Source organism: Schistocerca americana, chromosome 1 (assembly GCF_021461395.2).
Source record: "Schistocerca americana isolate TAMUIC-IGC-003095 chromosome 1, iqSchAmer2.1, whole genome shotgun sequence".
Classification (NCBI taxonomy): domain Eukaryota; kingdom Metazoa; phylum Arthropoda; class Insecta; order Orthoptera; family Acrididae; genus Schistocerca; species Schistocerca americana.
This window is the reverse complement of record NC_060119.1, coordinates 1,143,303,875-1,143,322,196: the sequence shown is the minus strand read 5'-3', so window position 1 is coordinate 1,143,322,196 and position 18,322 is coordinate 1,143,303,875. Positions and strand designations below refer to the sequence as shown.

At 46.0% G+C, this 18,322-nt stretch overlaps 1 pseudogene; it reads right to left on the bottom strand.

The window, feature by feature from the left end:
- Positions 1-1,012: 1,012 nt before the first annotated feature.
- On the bottom strand, positions 1,013-1,130 carry LOC124558994 (annotated as a pseudogene).
- Between the last annotated feature and the right edge of the window lie 17,192 nt (positions 1,131-18,322).

The following is an 18,322-nucleotide window of genomic DNA, read 5'->3' as shown; positions in this document are numbered from 1 at the left end:
AAGCAAAGTAACAATTGACAGACGAAGCAAGGAGGACATATAAATCGAACAAGCACAGGCAGAGGGGGTATTTCTCGCGAAGAGAATCCTGTTGGTATCAAACATAGGCTTTAATTTGTGGAAGAAATTTATGATAACGTACTTTGGAGCACACCATTGTATGAATGAGTGCAATGTATGAAATTAATCATGGACCGTGTGAAAACCTAAAATGATGAGATTCCAGATTTTGAGATAAGGTGCTACAGAATAGTGCAGAAAATTAAATGGGCTAATAAGATAAGGAATGAAGAGTTCTCCGCTGAATCGACGAACAAAGGAACTTGTGGAAAATAAATAATTCAGTATGTAGTGTAGAGGTGTTGACGACTCAAGAAACAAAACAAAAACACAGGTGCCCATGTGATACAATACAGATAAAGATATTAATTTTCTTTACTTCAAGCCAGGAGGAACAATGCAAAAATTTTGAAGGTTGCGTGTCCCTCATGAATTCTACTAGTTAATTTCATGAATTACACTAGTAATAAAGTAAGAATTTATTTTCGATTTCACTCGTTGTCAGTTTTTCCTTAGCGTCCACAAGGTTTTAAAGTTTATGCCAGGAGCCAGCACATTACCTAAGCTCAGTCAGATGTAACAGCTATTGAGCGATAAAATTGTAAATCTATTATAGTCGTCAATACTGTTCATATATTGTACGATTTCTGTCGGTTTTTCACGTCCGTGGGGCAAGATGATAAAGTTATAGTCGACGTAGGATAAAAACAACTTAACTTAACTGGTACCGTGTCCAAAGCGAATCTTCACACACTCCGTCTGCAGGCCACAAGTGGCGCATCGGGACCATCCGACCGCCGTGTCATCCTCAGGTGCGGATGCGGATAGGAGGGGCGTATGGTCAGCACACCGCTCTCCCGGTCGTTATGATGGTTTTCTTTGACCGGAGCCGCTACTATTAAGTCGAGTAGTTCCTCAACTGGCATCACGAGGCTGAGTGCACCCCGAAAAATGGCAACAGCGCATGGCAGCCTGGGTGGTCACCCATCCAAGTGCCGGCCACGCCCGACAGCGCTTAACTTCGGTGATCTCACGGAAACCGGTGTATCCACTGTGGCAAGGCCGTTGCCCTAAAGCGAATCTTCAAATTTCTTCATAAAGAGTCTGGGTACGGACGGTGCTGACGGACTTACCATCGTCAAGCCGTCCAGCTTGTCTAAATACTTGCCCCCAAACAGGAAATACGACGTTGAGTTTACGAAGTGTTACGGTAGAAGCAGAGGTAGCTGGCGCAGTGCACTGCCTTGACGACCTCATTCGCCAGAAAACCAATGGACATCGCAGTCACAGTGTCTACAGGAAACTAACCCACACGGATCGGTATGTGCACGCTCTCAGCCACCATCATCCAACGCAAAAACGTGGCATTCTTAACACGTTGTCCACAGTACTGAATTCGACTCAATCGCTGAGAATCTGCCACGGGAACTAAGCCACCTCCGAAAAGTCCTCAACAAAAATAGCTGAAATCAGTGCTAGGTATCACAGGACCTTTCTGGTGAGACGAGCAAAAGAAATACAACCGACAAAGAGAGCTAAAAACTTGCACTTTTACCTTTCTGTGGCACAGTGTTGGGAAAGTTAAACCGCCTCCTGAAGGGACACGACATTTCATCAGTGTTCAGGCACCCAGCAAAGATGTGACTGGTGATAAGGTCTGTGAACGACGATAGAGGGCTCCGAACACCTGGATTATAAGATACAGCAAGTTACTGTGCTTGCTGCTACATCGGGCAAACAGTACGCACTACGGAACAAAGCTAGACGGAATAGGAGAGGTGTTTACGGCTATACTGTCCTGAAAAATCAGCTGTGGCAGAACACGCTTTAGAAAATCGACACCGAATTCTGTTCGACAAAACATCTGTCATTATGAGGGCGAAGGGAAGCCTTATAAAAGAAGCTATAGAAATAAAAATATCTGAAAAGACCGTCAGTAAGGACGGCGGTTTGCAGCACAGCTTAGCCTGGAACCCGGAAGTCACGTGGTTGAAGCGGACGCGAGCGACGCGGGACGAAAACGTTACCGTACTTGGCGGGGAAGAGAGCACCAGTGACGTCACAGCCAGCGGCGCGACTTCATAACGGCGAGGCCTTGGCGACTGGGCAGTCATTTATCTCTTGACAAAGGCCGAGGAGAACTCGGTGAAAACTCATGAGATTTAAACCATCTGACGCTGATGGAAGGCTGAGAAAATTTTTTAAATTCACATCGCAGCGAGGTCTTGCATTCACACGGTATAAATGTTAATTTCGTGAAGTTGTTTGGAGCTTGCGAAATCTCTCAGCCGGCAGGCATCGCCAAGGCTCGATGTCTTGGAACCTGTGGGATGGAGCTGAAAAAGTGTTACGTGTGTGAATTCGAGAGTTAGCGATCCTCTATTATCAGCATAGTTATTTTCGTGCTCCTGTAACTATCCTACTTGTGGAGCATGGTTGTGTGGAAAACACATGAAAATTGTTAATACTGCTCACCCTGGTAGCATATATTACGACTATCAAGACACTTCCAGTATTTTGTTAATAACACTAGTGGATGCCAATTACCAGTTTCCTTTATCAGAAGTGGTAATACAATGACGTATATCATATGGCGGAGTATTTAACCGTACAACCTTTAACAATGCACTTTAAGCAGGTGAGCTGCACATAGGGACCACACAGAATACTGTGGCCGGTAGATGTTCAGACGGGAGAGGCCACGCGTAGGAAGAACAGTAGTGGTCGGGCTGTGGGCAGGTGATGTAGGGGAAATGCCGAGTGCTGCAGGGGAAGTGGCATTTTAAACTGAAGCGTACACTCATATATTTTGTAAATATTAAATAGGGCTCCTCCACACTCACACTTGTGGGGTCATCAATCAAAAAGGTCTGTCATGGCTCAAATGGCTCTGAGCACTATGGGACTTAACTTCTGGGGTCATCAGTCCCCTAGAACTTAGAACTACTTAAACCTAACTAACCTAAGGACATCACATACATCCGTGCCCGAGGCAGGATTCGAACCTGCGACCGTAGCGGTCGCGCGCTTCCGGACTGTAGCGCCTAGAACCGCTCGACCACTCCGGCCGGCAAAAGGTCTGTCATCTCTGCTTTGGAATCCAAAAAGAAATCCGCCGAAAATGCAGCTATTTGTTTTCGCCTGGCCTGTTAACAATTTGTAACCTTCAGAGATGCGTTCCAAATGCCAAATCTTAAGGAAAACCTACTATTTCTCTTGTTGCCGTGTTAAAATTTGCTTCCAGTGCCAAAACACAGCGCAGTTTACACAGTCCCCCCTCACTAACGTGGTGTGCAGACGCAACTGCGAGAGAATTCTGAAAACGTGGTTTATTAAGTTTATTAAGTGATGTAGTAAGGTCATTTTGTTTTGAAAAAGCACATCAAATGGTTCAAATGGCTCTAAGCACTGTGGGACTTAACATCTGAGGTCACCAGTCTCCTAGACTACTTCAACCTGACTAACCTAAGGACATCAAACACATCCATACCCGAGGAAGGATGCAAACTGCGACCGTAGCAGCAGCGTGGTTCCGGACTGAAGCGCCTATTACCGCTCGGTACAAAATAAACGAGCAATCTCCTCACTTATGTTGTTCAAAAACTCATAGCATTACTCATTTCACCAGCTATCAATAGTCCTTAAAATTACATTATTTCATCGAAAAAGTCTGTTGTTAGAGGAGTTACACAGTAGATAATGAAGTTTTGCATATTAACTATACAGAAAAATACTGTCATTTTTGAAAGCTATCATTTGCCAAACTCTCATTTCGATGTCTCGAAATATTTATGAAATATGAGGAATGTTGTGGATTTTTCATTCAGGCTTTATTTCTGACGCGGCGCGATCGCAAATGAGTGTTACGTCAGATCAATTTTCTGCACATTGGTGCCAGATAGAGACCTCCACCCAAGTCTAAAGAAATATTCCATACGTTAGTTAAATTTCATACACAGTCTCATGTTATATAATATGAACCAAAGGCAAACTCATAGCGACCCCTGGTTTTCATTGCAAACTTTTTCAAAGTTCGCACAGTCCCTTACTTCCATGTAAATATCACAATAACTATTAAGGTTAACGAAATCACGGGCACGCTGTAATTAACCTGAAATATAAAGCCACAAGTAAAGTAAAAATGAATTTTTTTATCAAATAGTTTCTGTAAAATCATCTGAGAAAGCCTGCAGGTCGTAGGCCTCGATTATGTCATCACCGACTGGTCAGAAGATGGCAGACAGGGTCGACCTCCCCTTCCAAACAAACGAATGAACTGGCTCAGTGCTTTGGAAGAAAACTGGTCACTGCGCATCGCCCATGGTATCCTGTGCGGATTCTAGCAAGACCAGAACCTCCGTCTGGAAGAGCATTACCCACCCAATATGTAATTGTTGCTGACGATGTCTTTGCGCTCCAAGAACACGTCACTAAACCTTACCTAGGTAATCATAACAAAGGCAACAACGAAAAAATATTTACTTGCAGACCCAGTAGAGCACGACGAGTCACCGAAAATGCCTTTCGAATATTGTTTTCTGTTTTTCATGTTGTACGAAAACCTTTCCATCTTTTTCCCCATGCAGCTATATTGCGACCTTGTGCTCCACTTATCGTCACACCTTTCTGAGATAAAATCGAGAAGCTCGCCTAATTTATTCACCAACAGGCAATTTCGATTCAGAAGACCAAGAAAATGGGAACCTAGAATCTAGGAGATGGAGAGTCTACGCACCAATTCCATAGCTATAAGAAATCGGTAGAATTATAGCCGAAGACGCTAAGCAAGTCAGAAATGTGTTTGCAGCATATTTTGTCACCATGGAAGAACAAGTGGAGTTACAATATGCGTTTTTTCAGTGTCTAGAATAGTTTAGTGATAATTAACGAGTTCATCGAAAATCTTTCCTTTTCAGTCGGCCGGAGTGGCCGTGCGGTTCTAGGCGCTACAGTCTGGAGCAGAGCGACCGCTACGCTCGCAGGTTCGAATCCTGCCTCGGGCATGGATGTGTGGGATGTCCTTAGGTTAGTTAGGTTTAATTAGTTCTAAGTTCTAGGCGACTGATGACCTCAGAAGGTAAGTCGCATAGTGCTCAGAGCCATTTGAACCATTTTCCTTTTCATGCACAACTGTAAACAACACATTTACGTTCCTCATTATTGTGCAAATAAATGTCTGTGATAAAATCATGTAAAATACAGGGTTATTTTAAATGATGGCTCCATTTTCAAAACTTCGTATATATTCAAGTACAATCGTTATTTCAAAGAAAAGAGGAAGTTTCAAATTTTTTTCATAATGTTTGATATCAATTTAATAAATTTAATAATTTGTAATTACTTTTTAATAATTATTTCGTAATTAGAAATGTGATAGCTGTTATAAGTGTTCAATGTAGCCACCGTTGGCTGCACGGCAAACATCGACGCGGTAGCCACTCTCTTCCCACACACGCGAAAGCTGTTACTGAGTGCACGGCAGCAGTGATCCGGTTCCGCAGATCGTTCAGAGTGGTTGGTAGAAGCGCGACGTGAACAACTTCCTTCACATGACCCCATAAGAAGTAGTCACAGGGGAGTGGACAAAAGTGCAGAGTCAGGTGCTCAAGTCTCCTGCGACCGATCCAGTGCTGAGGAAAACCCTCGTATTCGTGGAGCCAATGAGGTGGAATTCCAACCCGGTGGAAAATGAAGTCTTGGGAATCTTCCATAACTTGGAACAGCCATTCTTGCAGCATGTCCAGAAACGTGATTCCTGTTACAGCTCTTCATAAACGTTTCTATTTGATGCGGCACAGAACACATTGATCTTCGGTGAGTCTCTTTCGTGTTTCAATGGTGAATGTGGATTTTACGAAACCCATATGCAATCACTGTGTCTGTTGACGTTTTCACAAAGGTGGACCGTCGCTTCATCGCTAAGACTTACACGCTGTAGAAAGCGTCATCCTTCATCATTGCTAGCACATAACCACAAAATGCGAGGCGCTTCTCTTTGTCATTGGGGTTGAGAGCCTACACAAGTTGTAATCGGTAGGGCATGTACAGCAAAGGCCGTTTCAGAAAAATGTTTCAAATGGCTCTGAGCATTATGGGACTTAACTTCTAAGGTCATCAGACACCTATAACGTAGAACTACTTAAACCTAACTAACCTAAGAAGATCACACACATCCAAGTCCGAGGCAGGATTCGAACCTGCGACCGTAGCGGTCGCGCGGTTTCAGACTTTAGCACCTAGAACCGCTCGGCCACCCTGTCCGGCGCCGTTTCAGAACTTTCCATATAGTTGGTTGGAGAATTCCAAGTTCTCGACTGGCTTTGTGGTGTCACCGCCAGACACCACACTTGCTAGGACGTAGCAAATGTAGCTGAAGGCTATGCTAACTATCGTCTCGGCAAATGAGAGCGTAGTTGTCAGTGAACCTTTGCTATGAACGTCGGCTGTTCAACTGGGGCGAGTGCCAGGACGTCTCTCTAGACCTGCCGTGTGGTGGCGCTCGGTCTGCAATTACTGACAGTGGCGACACGCGGGTCCGGCGTATACTAATGGACCGCGGCCGATTTAAAGGCTACCACCTAGCAAGTGTGGTGTCTGGCGGTGACACCACATTTTTTTTGGCGACGAGGATGGGATTAGCAAGTGTGGTGTCTGGCGGTGACGCCACAGGCTTTATTGGTAAACATTTTGGAACTGCGGCAGGCCGCTGTGGCCGAGCGGTTCTAGGAGCTTCAGTAGGGGAAAGCGCTGCTGCTACGGTCGTAGGTTCGAATCCTGCCTCCTTAGGTTAGTTACGTTTAAGTAGTTCTAAGTCTAGTGGGCTGATGACCTCAGATGTTAAGTCCCATAGAGCTTAGAGCCATTTGAGCCATTTGAACTGCGACTGCGTACAAAACCTCCTCGAATCCGTCGGACATCATTCTCTGACACACGCGGTCGGCCTGTGCTTTTTCGTTTGCACACGCTCCCAGCCTGTCTAAATTGCTTAAACGAACGGCTAATGCTTTTCAGAGTTGGTGGTAGAATACGGAATTTGGTACGAAATGCCCTCTGCACCCAGTTTGCGACTCACTTTTCGCTAACTAAAATATGCAGAAAAACCTTGTGCTCCACAGTCCCGTCTCACTCACAACTGACAGCGAAACGGAATGACGGCCCTATTGCCGCAAGAACTCTACCGGCCGCTTCTGAAACCATCACCGCCCGCCCGCCGCTGCCCACCAAAAACTTTGCAATTTCCTCTTTTCAATGGTATAAAGCTTGTTCATTTCGGATTTGTACTTCAATACATACGAATTTTTGAAAATGTGTCCATCATTTAGAATAACCCTGTAAATATTGTCTGTGTTACCTCAAAAGTTGATAAACCATTTTTGGGTTGTTTAAGTTCTTCAGGAAGAGCAGCAAATAGTAGGCATACAACACCGATCTTTCATCTCTTCTCTGCCCGGTCCGGATGTCTTCGAGGATGAAAATCTGTTAAATTCATGGAGGAACTGTGACGTCAGCTTGTGAATTTCACTGTTCAATTCTTTAACCGAAACGCCTTTCCTTTATCCGAAATGCCTTTCGCGAAATTACTTCTTTCGCGCCATATACACAAAGTGCTGCTGAGTCCACACAGCTGATTGCTGTCGCCCAATGAATTTTCCTGTGAAGAAGAAAATGTATCAGGGATTTGTGCCATGTTTCCATGAGCGAACTGATATAGGCACACGTGCCACAACGGAGCATTTCTTGGAATTCTAGCACCGGTGTTGGAGGCATAAGTCGCAGGAACTTGCACTTTGTGCCATACCTTATCGGCTACATGTGCCAGACACAAGTTTACGCCGCAAATCTCTCAGCCAAAGAGGATCTGACCTTCAATATAAATCGGCCGCATAAGATCTTTAGTCTCGTGGGATTTGCTTCCATGACGCATATGGCTGTCATTACGTGCGTCGTCGCATACTCAGAGCTGCTGCTTGTATGCAGTTTGCATCTTCAGATGCGATGTCCTTAGATTTTTTGAACAACATGAACAGCACCATATATTGCACTAACAATTTTAGATACTTTCTCTAGCGAAAAATTAATTATCCCTTCCGTTCGGTCTAAGTTGATGTAATCAAAAACCGGTGGTTGTATTTTTTTTTTCCTCCCGCCTGAGAACTTCGACCCTCTCTTTCCCCTCCTTGTGCAGGGAACTGCGTAATTAGCGGCCAAGTTGCGCCTGGCCGCTGCTCAAAACTTGCGGCGCAAGTTGGCACGCCTTTCACAGCACAGTCCCCAGCCGGCCGGTCCAGTGGCCGCCGCGGGCCGGCGACTGCAGCGCGCCTGGCGGCGGCCGCCGGCACTGCGCCCCTCTCCGTCAATTAGTCGCGGGCCGGGCCGAGCCTCTGGTGGCTGCAGCGCCGGAGCGCTGGAGGCCCTTCTGGCGGGCGCTTCGTGCCGCTGCATCATTCATGGACTTCCAGCGTCCCAGCCCACCGAGCAGAGCTGGCGGAATCGATGCGCGGGCGAGCGGCGCAGCTCGCAGCTACTGCTGGCAGCTGGCCGGCTGCGGAGGTGCGGCTCACTGGAACAACACACACACACACACACACATAAACGTGCGTGTGATACCAAGCTGGCACGAACGTGCTGTAATCTGCCGAACACTCGTAGTGTAGCTACACTACTGGTCATTAAAATTGCTACACCACGAAGATGACTTGCTATAGACGCGAAATTTAACCGACAAGAAGAAGATGCTGTGATATGCAAATGATCAGCTTTGCAGAGCATTCACACCTACAACGTGCAGACATGAGGAAAGTTTCCAACCGATTTCTCCCTACACAAACTGTAGTTGACCGGCGTTGCCGGTGAAACGTTGTTGGGATGCCTCGTCTAAGGAGGAGAAATGCGTACCATCACGTTTCCGACATTGATAAAGGTCGGATTGTAGCCTATCGCGATTGCAGTTCATCGTATCGCGACATTGCCGTTCGCGTTGGTCGAGATCCAAGGACTGTTAGCAGAATATGGAATCGGTGAGTTCAGGAGGGTAATAAGGAACGCCGTGTTGGATCCAAACGGCCTCGTATCACTAGCAGTCGAGATAACAGGCATCTTATCCGCATGGCTGTAACGGATCGTGCAGCCACGTCTCGATCCCTAAGTCAACAGATGGGGACGTTTGCAAGACAATAACCATCTGCACGAACAGTTCGACGACGTTTGCAGCAGCATGGACTATAAGCTCGGAGACCGTGGCTGCGGTTACACTTGACACTGCATCACAGACAGGAGCGCCTGCGATGGTGTACTCAACGACGAACCTGGGTCCACCAAAGGCAAAACGTCATTTTTCGGATGAATCCAGGTTCTGTTCACAGCATCATGATGCTCGCATCCGTGTTTGGCGACATCGCGGTGAACGCACATCGGAAGCGTGTAGCCGGCCGTGGTGGCCGAGCGGTTCTAGGCGCTGCAGTCTGGAACCGCGCGACCGCTACGGTCGCAGGCTCGAATCCTTCCTCGGGCATGGATGTGTGTGATGTCCTTAGGTTGGTTAGGTTTAAGTAGTTCTAAGTCCTAGGGGACTGATGACCTCAGAAGTTATGTCCCATAGACCTCAGAGCCATTTTTTTGGAAGCGTGTATTCGTCATCGCCATACTGGCGTATCACCCGGCGTGATGGTACGGGGTGCCATTGGTTACACGTCTAGGTCACCTCTTGTTCGAATTGACGGCACTTTGAACAGTGGACGTTACATTTCAGATGTGTTACGAGCCGTGGCTCTACCCTTCATTTGATCCGTTCGAAACCCTACATTTTAGCAGGATAATGCACGACCGCATGTTGCAGGTCCTGTACTGGTGTTTGTGGATACAGAAAATGGTCGACTGCCGTCCTGGCTAGCACATTCTCCAGATCTCTCACCGATTGAAAATGTCTGGTCAATGGTGTCCGTGCAACTGGCTCGTCACAATACGCCAGTCACTACTCTTGATGAACTGTGGTATCGTGTTGAAGCTGCATGGGAAGCTGTACCTGTACACGCCATCCAAGCTCTGTTTGACTCAATGCCCATGCGTATCAAGGCCGTTATTACGGCCAGAGGTCGTTGTTCTGGGTACTGATTTTAGAGGATCTATGCACCCAAATTGCGTGAAAATGTAATCACATGTCAGTTGTAGTACATTATATTTGTCCAATGAACACCCGTTTATCATCTGCATTACTTCTTGGTGAAACAATTTCAATGGCCAGTAGTGTAGTTGCACAAAAGCATTGCCAATGGCAGCAGGAGACTTCCAATTTCTGCCAGTTCAGAAGTAAGGGGTCCAGCAATCAACTGATTTACAAAGAGTGAGTCTAAAAGTAGTGCACGCATTTTAACATCGTTGATTTTAGATTGGGTTGCAGAATGTTGTTGAAGGAAACGTCCCTTGGGAGAGGAGTACTGCAAATTAAGAATGTTTTCCAATAAATGTCTGCTATTAACGTGTATAGTTGCTTTCTTTTCAGAGATGAAGTTATAGGTAGCACTCGTACTGTACTGGTACCTGCTTCACCTTACTATAACAAAAGAGGTTGTTAGAAATACACTCCTGGAAATGGAAAAAAGAACACATTGACACCGGTGTGTCAGACCCACCATACTTGCTCCGGACACTGCGAGAGGGCTGTACAAGCAATGATCACACGCACGGCACAGCGGACACACCAGGAACCGCGGTGTTGGCCGTCGAATGGCGCTAGCTGCGCAGCATTTGTGCACCGCCGCCGTCAGTGTCAGCCAGTTTGCCGTGGCATACGGAGCTCCATCGCAGTCTTTAACACTGGTAGCATGCCGCGACAGCGTGGACGTGAACCGTATGTGCAGTTGACGGACTTTGAGCGAGGGCGTATAGTGGGCATGCGGGAGGCCGGGTGGACGTACCGCCGAATTGCTCAACACGTGGGGCATGAGGTCTCCACAGTACATCGATGTTGTCGCCAGTGGTCGGCGGAAGGTGCACGTGCCCGTCGACCTGGGACCGGACCGCAGCGACGCTCGGATGCACGCCAAGACCGTAGGATCCTACGCAGTGCCGTAGGGGACCGCACCGCCACTTACCAGCAAATTAGGGACACTGTTGCTCCTGGGGTATTGGCGAGGACCATTCGCAACCGTCTCCATGAAGCTGGGCTACGGTCCCGCACACCGTTAGGCCGTCTTCCGCTCACGCCCCAACATCGTGCAGCCCGCCTCCAGTGGTGTCGCGACGGGCGTGAATGGAGGGACGAATGGAGACGTGTCGTCTTCAGCGATGAGAGTCGCTTCTGCCTTGGTGCCAATGATGGTCGTATGCGTGTTTGGCGCCGTGCAGGTGAGCGCCACAATCAGGACTGCATACGACCGAGGCACACAGGGCCAACACCCGGCATCATGGTGTGGGGAGCGATCTCCTACACTGGCCGTACACCACTGGTGATCGTCGAGGGGACACTGAATAGTGCACGGTACATCCAAACCGTCATCGAACCCATCGTTCTACCATTCCTAGACCGGCAAGGGAACTTGCTGTTCCAACAGGACAATGCACGTCCGCATGTATCCCGTGCCACCCAACGTGCTCTAGAAGGTGTAAGTCAACTACCCTGGCCAGCAAGATCTCCGGATCTGTCCCCCATTGAGCATGTTTGGGACTGGATGAAGCGTCGTCTCACGCGGTCTGCACATCCAGCACGAACGCTGGTCCAACTGAGGCGCCAGGTGGAAATGGCATGGCAAGCCGTTCCACAGGACTACATCCAGCATCTCTACGATCGTCTCCATGGGAGAATAGCAGCCTACATTGCTGCGAAAGGTGGATATACACTGTACTAGTGCCGACATTGTGCATGCTCTGTTGCCTGTGACTATGTGCCTGTGGTTCTGTCAGTGTGATCATGTGATGTATCTGACCCCAGGAAAGTGTCAATAAAGTTTCCCCTTCCTGGGACAATGAACTCACGGTGTTCTTATTTCAATTTCCAGGAGTGTATGAATTACCCATTGTATTAATGACACATTAGGTATTAGAAAGAAGCTGCCGGGGCACAGAGGGTCCTCTGGGTACCTACTGCTCCGGTACCTCCTAAGAATAATTGCACCTGGCTTTCTGCAGCACCAGTCTGTATTGCTTGGATCGGGCATGCCCTTTGTCCCTCTGGCAGTGTATCTGATCACAAGTATCTGGAAGCCCCTATGTAATGCGCAGTTGGCGACTAGATGTTACGGGAGGCGGGCCCGCCAGTGTAAAACGAGGCTGGGAATGCTCCGTTGTCAGCAGAGAAGCATAAACAGCAGAGCGGATCGGTCAGCAGAACCCAGTGACCTCTAACGTGGGCTAGTCATTTGACGTCACCTGAGTAACAAATCCATCCGGGACATCTCAGTCCTTTTACAGCTACCCAAGTCGCCTTTTCGTTATGTGATGTGATTGCGAATTGCAAATGCGAAGCGACAACAACAACTAAATCAAGGCCAGTCATACCTCAATTTCTGATCGACAGGGACCAAAGGGGTTCGTGGAGGGTATTGTAACACACTGTTCCTTACTGGCAGGATAAAATCTGAAAATATTTAGGTCTTACAAAAACGTATGTGATATATTTCAGAATTGTTTTTGTAGGGACAGGTTTGCCAAAAGTTCGATACTACGGCACAGTTATCAGCGTATCATGCATTCAGTAAAAATGCACTATCGTGAATAACCTCGTCAGTTTCTTATTTACCGTACAAATGCCATCGCAATTACTTCCTGCGCAGGAAACAGTGGCGTTTTGTAGTGCATGTGTTTCGGGACGGTTTTCTCAACTTACCAGCAATACCGTGGACTTAGAGGTCTGGGTCGTGTGTGTTCCCTATGTGCCTATGCTATTAGCGCCAGTTTTGCGTAGTGCCACGTTGTGTGGCAACACATTCTGCAATTATCCTTCATTTATGAGCATGAGTGTAGTTTGCCTTGTAGTGAAATTGAAGTGGATAGTTCCTGCGAAATAGTATGGGTAGAGGTTATACCTGACAATCGGACTAAACTATTAATTGGATCGCTTTACCGACCCCCCTACTCAGAAGATATGGTTGATGAACAGTTCAAAGAAAACATGAGTGTCATTTCAGATAGGTACCTCAGTCATACAATTATAGACGGTAGTGACTTCAATCTACCATGGACATGCTGGAAAATTATACCTTTAAAGGCAGCGGCAGGCATAAAACGTCATCCGAAATTGTACTGAATGCTTTCTCAGAAAATTATTTTGAACAATTAGTTCATGAGCCCTCTCGAAGCCTAAATGGCTGCGAAAGAATACTTGACCTCTTAGCAACAAATAATTCTGGACAAATAGCGAGTATCGTGACGAACACAGCGACTAGAAACCACAAAGCAGTTGTTGCTACTCTGAATACCGTAACACCTATAAACACCTAGAAACGCGAAGTATATCTATTTAAAAAAAGCTGATAAAAATGCTCTTAGGGCCGTTCCAGGACACAGAGTTCACTCCTTCCCATCTGATCACGTTAGCGTAGAAAAGTTGTGGAATGATTTCAAAGAGATAGTACCGACAGCAATTGAGAGATATATGGCACATGATTTAATAAGTGATGGTACTGATCCCCCATGGTACACAAAACGAGTCAGATCGCTGTTTCAGAAGCAGCGAAAAAAAGCGTGCCAAATTTAAAAGAACGAAAACCCCTGCACTCCGCGATAACAACGGTAAAGTCACTGATGACAATGCCACTAAGGCAGAGCTATTAAATTCGGTTTTCCGAAACTCCATCACTAAAGAAAACGAAGTAAATATTCCTGAATTCCAATCAAGAACAATAGCCAAAGATGAGAAACATAGAAGTAGCTATTCTCGGTGTCGCAAAGCACCTTAAATCACTTAATAAAGGCAAGGCTTCTGGTTCACATTGTATACCAGTCAGTTTCCTGTCAGAGTATGCTGATACAATAACTCCATATTTAGCAATTATACAAGATGAGGTAGCTAAGTTATAACACCCCTTGTATCTCCCCAACCGTAATAAATACAAAGATACCGTTTGGACAGTGAATTGCAGGGACGGGGGTTACTGGAATACATCACATTTCATGTTTGTGCTGTTTTTATTACAGAGATATGAGGCCATCTTTCTTTTTTTTAATGGAACCCTATGTTAAATTTTAGCGTAACATGATGGGCTTAAAAAGACGGTTTCAGATAAGTGTATATCATAATATTTAGGCGAATAGTTTTTGAGACACAGATGTGTTCTCGTATCGTGTTCGTCCTTCGAAGCGGCGTTGTCCAATGCGACCTTTCCTGTTGACCACTGAGGAACTTAACAGGGAAGACGTTGTTTTCCTGCTTCTCGATAGCGCCGCAAGGTGACGCACGAGGTACCTAGAGAGAAGGATATAAATGTGCTGCTGGTGTAATGAGAAATCGCATTTCCGCCACAGTTTCTTGGGGCAAACACGTACACCAACGACGATAAGTTAGATATGCTTGTAGTGTATGGTGAAAGCAGAAGAAATGCTGTTAGAGCGATAAAGCGATAAGAACAGCTGTGCCCTGATCGTGAGCGTCCTACGCGCCAGCTTCTTGCACGTATTTGCAAGAAACTACTTGAATCGGGATCATGGAACGCCATACAGAGGACAAGGCAGAAAACTGCTACTGGCGAGGTACATGAAGAGGGCGTTCTGGCGTGGGCGCATAACGCCCTACTGTTTCGTTGCGACGTATCGCCTCGGAATGTAGTATAAGTCAGAGAAGTTTTTCACGCAAATTGCACCGACATAGATTTCACCCGTTTCACCTTTCATTACATCAAGCACTCTCCAGTATGGATTTCGAATGACGCCAGGAATCTTGCCGGTTTGCTCTGCAGCGCCTACAAGATGATACAATGTTTTTTCAACGTGTGCCTTTTACTGATGAAGCGACTTTCACCAACCACGGTAATGTGAATTTGCATAATATGCATTACTGGCCAATAGAGAACCCTCATTGGCTTCGACAGATACAGCATCAGCAACGTGTGGTGCGGCATAGTCGGAAATGTTATTGTGGGGCCGTACGTCATTCCGGGTATACTAAATGACAATAACTCTGCACAGTTCCTGCGAAACGTTCTGCCCATTTTGCTGGAAGAGGTACCACTAACTACGCGTCAGTGCATGTGGTTCCAACATGACGGCTGTCCTGCTCACTCTTCCCGTGTGGCTACAGAGCTGTTAAATAAAAAGTTCCCGGATTGTTGGGTAGGACGACGTGCTGATGTGAAGTGGCCAGCCCGGTCTCCTGATTTGACCCCTCTTGATTTTTTTTCTGTGGGGAGAAATGAAACATAAAGTGTATGCTAAAATACCAACTACGCCAGACGATATGAAGCAACGTATCATCGATGCGTGTTCTGATATATCACGTGACACCCTCGCAGCCGTTAACAAATCATTCGAAGGGCGACTACAAATGTGCATTGCAGAAGAGGGGAAGCATTTTGAGCACATGCTTCAGTAAAGTTTTGTATCATGTACAGTATGTGTTTTGCATCTTTGTGTGTATTTACTTCGTATTGCGATCAACAGTAAATATTTTCAGTAAAAAACAAATACGTACGAAATAATTGTGACCAATAGGGGCCTCCTAATTTACATTTGTATTTCTGTTACTTTAAATGTATTAACATCTTGTAGTATTTTAATATTGTATGTTGTCTACTATTTTGGTATCACAGTTGTCAAATAACTGAATAATATTTGCGCGTCATCATCAGTTAATTTTTGCGCAAAACATCGCAGTATGTATTACCTTTGTCGGGTAAATGGGGGTGTTTGTGTAAGGACGGACTTGCGACGTTAACCATGTACTCCACACTAATGGAAAGGTCGCATTGGACAACGCCGCTTCGAAGGACGAACACCATCCGAGAACATATCTGTGTCTCAAAAACCATTCGCCTAAATATTATGATATACACATATTTGAAAGCATCTTTTTAAGCTCATCATGTTACGCTAAAATTTAACATAGGGTTCCATTTAAAAAAAGCCAATGATGGCCTCATATCTCTGTAATAAAAAGTAGCACGAACATGAAATGTGATGTATTCAAGTAGCTCAAGTAACCCCTGTCACAGCAATTCACTGTCCAAACGGCATCTTTGTTTCTATTACGGTTGGGGAGATACAAGGGGTGTTACACCTTAGCTGCCTCACACTGTATACAACCGCTCGCTCACAGAAACATCCGCACCTAAAGACTGGAAAATCGCTCAAGTCACACCAGTACCCAAAAACAGAAGTAGGAGTAATCCTCTGAATTACAGGCCCATATCACTAACGTCGATTTGCAGTAGGGTTTTGGAACATATTCTGTATTCCAACATTATGAAGTACTTCGAAGAAAATGATTTATTGACACATAGTCTACATCTACATTTATACTCCGCAAGCCACCCAACTATGTGTGGCGGAGTGCACTTTACGTGCCACTGTCATTACCTCCCTTTCCTATTGCAGTCGCGTATGGTTCGCGGGAAGAACGACTGCCGGAAAGCCTCCGTGCGGGCTCGAATCTCTCTAATTTTACATTCGTGATCTCCTCTGGAGGTGTAAGTAGGGGGAAGCAATGTATTTGATACCTCATCCAGAAACGCGCCCTCTCGAAACCTCGACAGCAAGCTACACCGCGATGCAGAGCGCCTGTCTTGCAGACTCTGCCACTTGAGTTTGCTAAACATCTCCGTAACGCTATCACGCTTACCAAATAACCCTGTGACGAAACGCGCCGCTCTTCTTTGGATCTTCTCTACCTCCTCTGTCAACCCGACCCGGCACGGATCCCCCACTGATGAGCAATACTCAAGTATACGTCGAACGATTGCTTTGTAAGCCACCTTCTTTGTTGATGGACTACATTTTCTAAGGACTCTCCCAATGAATCTCAACCTGGCACCCGCCTTATCAACACGTAATTTTGTATGATCATTCCACTTCAAATCGTTCCCTACGCATACTCCCAGATATTTTACAGAAGTAACTGCTACCAGTGTTTGTTGCGCTATCATATAATCATACAATAAAGAATCCTTCTTTCTATGTATTCGCAATACATTACATTTGTCTATGTTAAGGGTCAGTTGCCGCTCCCTGCACCATGTGCCTAGCCCCTGCAGATCTTCCCGCATTTCGCTGCAATTTTCTAATGCTGCAACTTCTCTGTATACTACAGCATAATCCACGAAAAGCCGCATGGAACTTCCGACACTATCTACCAGGTCATTTATACATATTGTGAAAAGCAATGGTTCCACAACACTCCCCTGTGGCACACCAGAGGTTACTTTGTTACTTTAACGTCTGTAGACGTCTTCTCTCCATTGAGAACAACATGCTGTCTTCTGTTTGCTAAAAACTCTTCGATCCAGCCACACAGCTGGTCTGATATTCCGTAGGCTCTTACTTTGTTTATTGTATCGAACGCCTTCCGGAAGTCAAGGAAAATGGCATCTACCTGGGAGCCTGTATCTAATATTTTCTGGGTCTCATGAACAAATAAAGCCAGTTGGGTCTCACACGATCACTGTTTCCGGAATCCATGTTGATTCCTACAGAGTAGATTCTGGGTTTCCAGAAATGACATGATACGCGAGCAAAAACATTTCTAAAATTCTAAAACGGATCGATGTCAGAGATATAGGTCTATAGTTTTGCGCATCTGTTCGACGACCCTTCAAGACTGGGACTACCTGTGCTCTTTTCCAATCATTTGGAACCTTCCGTTCCTCTAGAGACTTGCGGTACACGGCTGTTAGAAGGGGGCAAGTTCTTTCGTGTACTCTGTGTAGAATCGAATTGGTATCCCGTCAGGTCCAGTGGACTTTCCTCTGTTGAGTGATTTCAGTTGATTATCTATTCCTTGGACACTTATTTCGGTGTCAGCCATTTTTTGGTTTGTGCGAGGATTTAGAGAAGGAACTGCAGTGCGGTCTTCCTCTGTGAAACAGCTTTGGTAAAAGGTGTTTACTATTTCAGCTTTACGCGTGTCATCCTCTGTTTCAATGCCATCATCATCGCAGAGTGTCTGGATATTCTGTTTCGAGCCACTTACTGACTTAACGTAAGACCAGAACTTCCAAGGATTTTCTGTCAAGTCGGTACATAGAATTTTACTTTCGAATTAACTGAACGCTTCACGCATAGCCCTCCTTACACTAACTTTGACATCGTTTAGCTTCTGTTTGTCTGAGAGGTTTTGGCT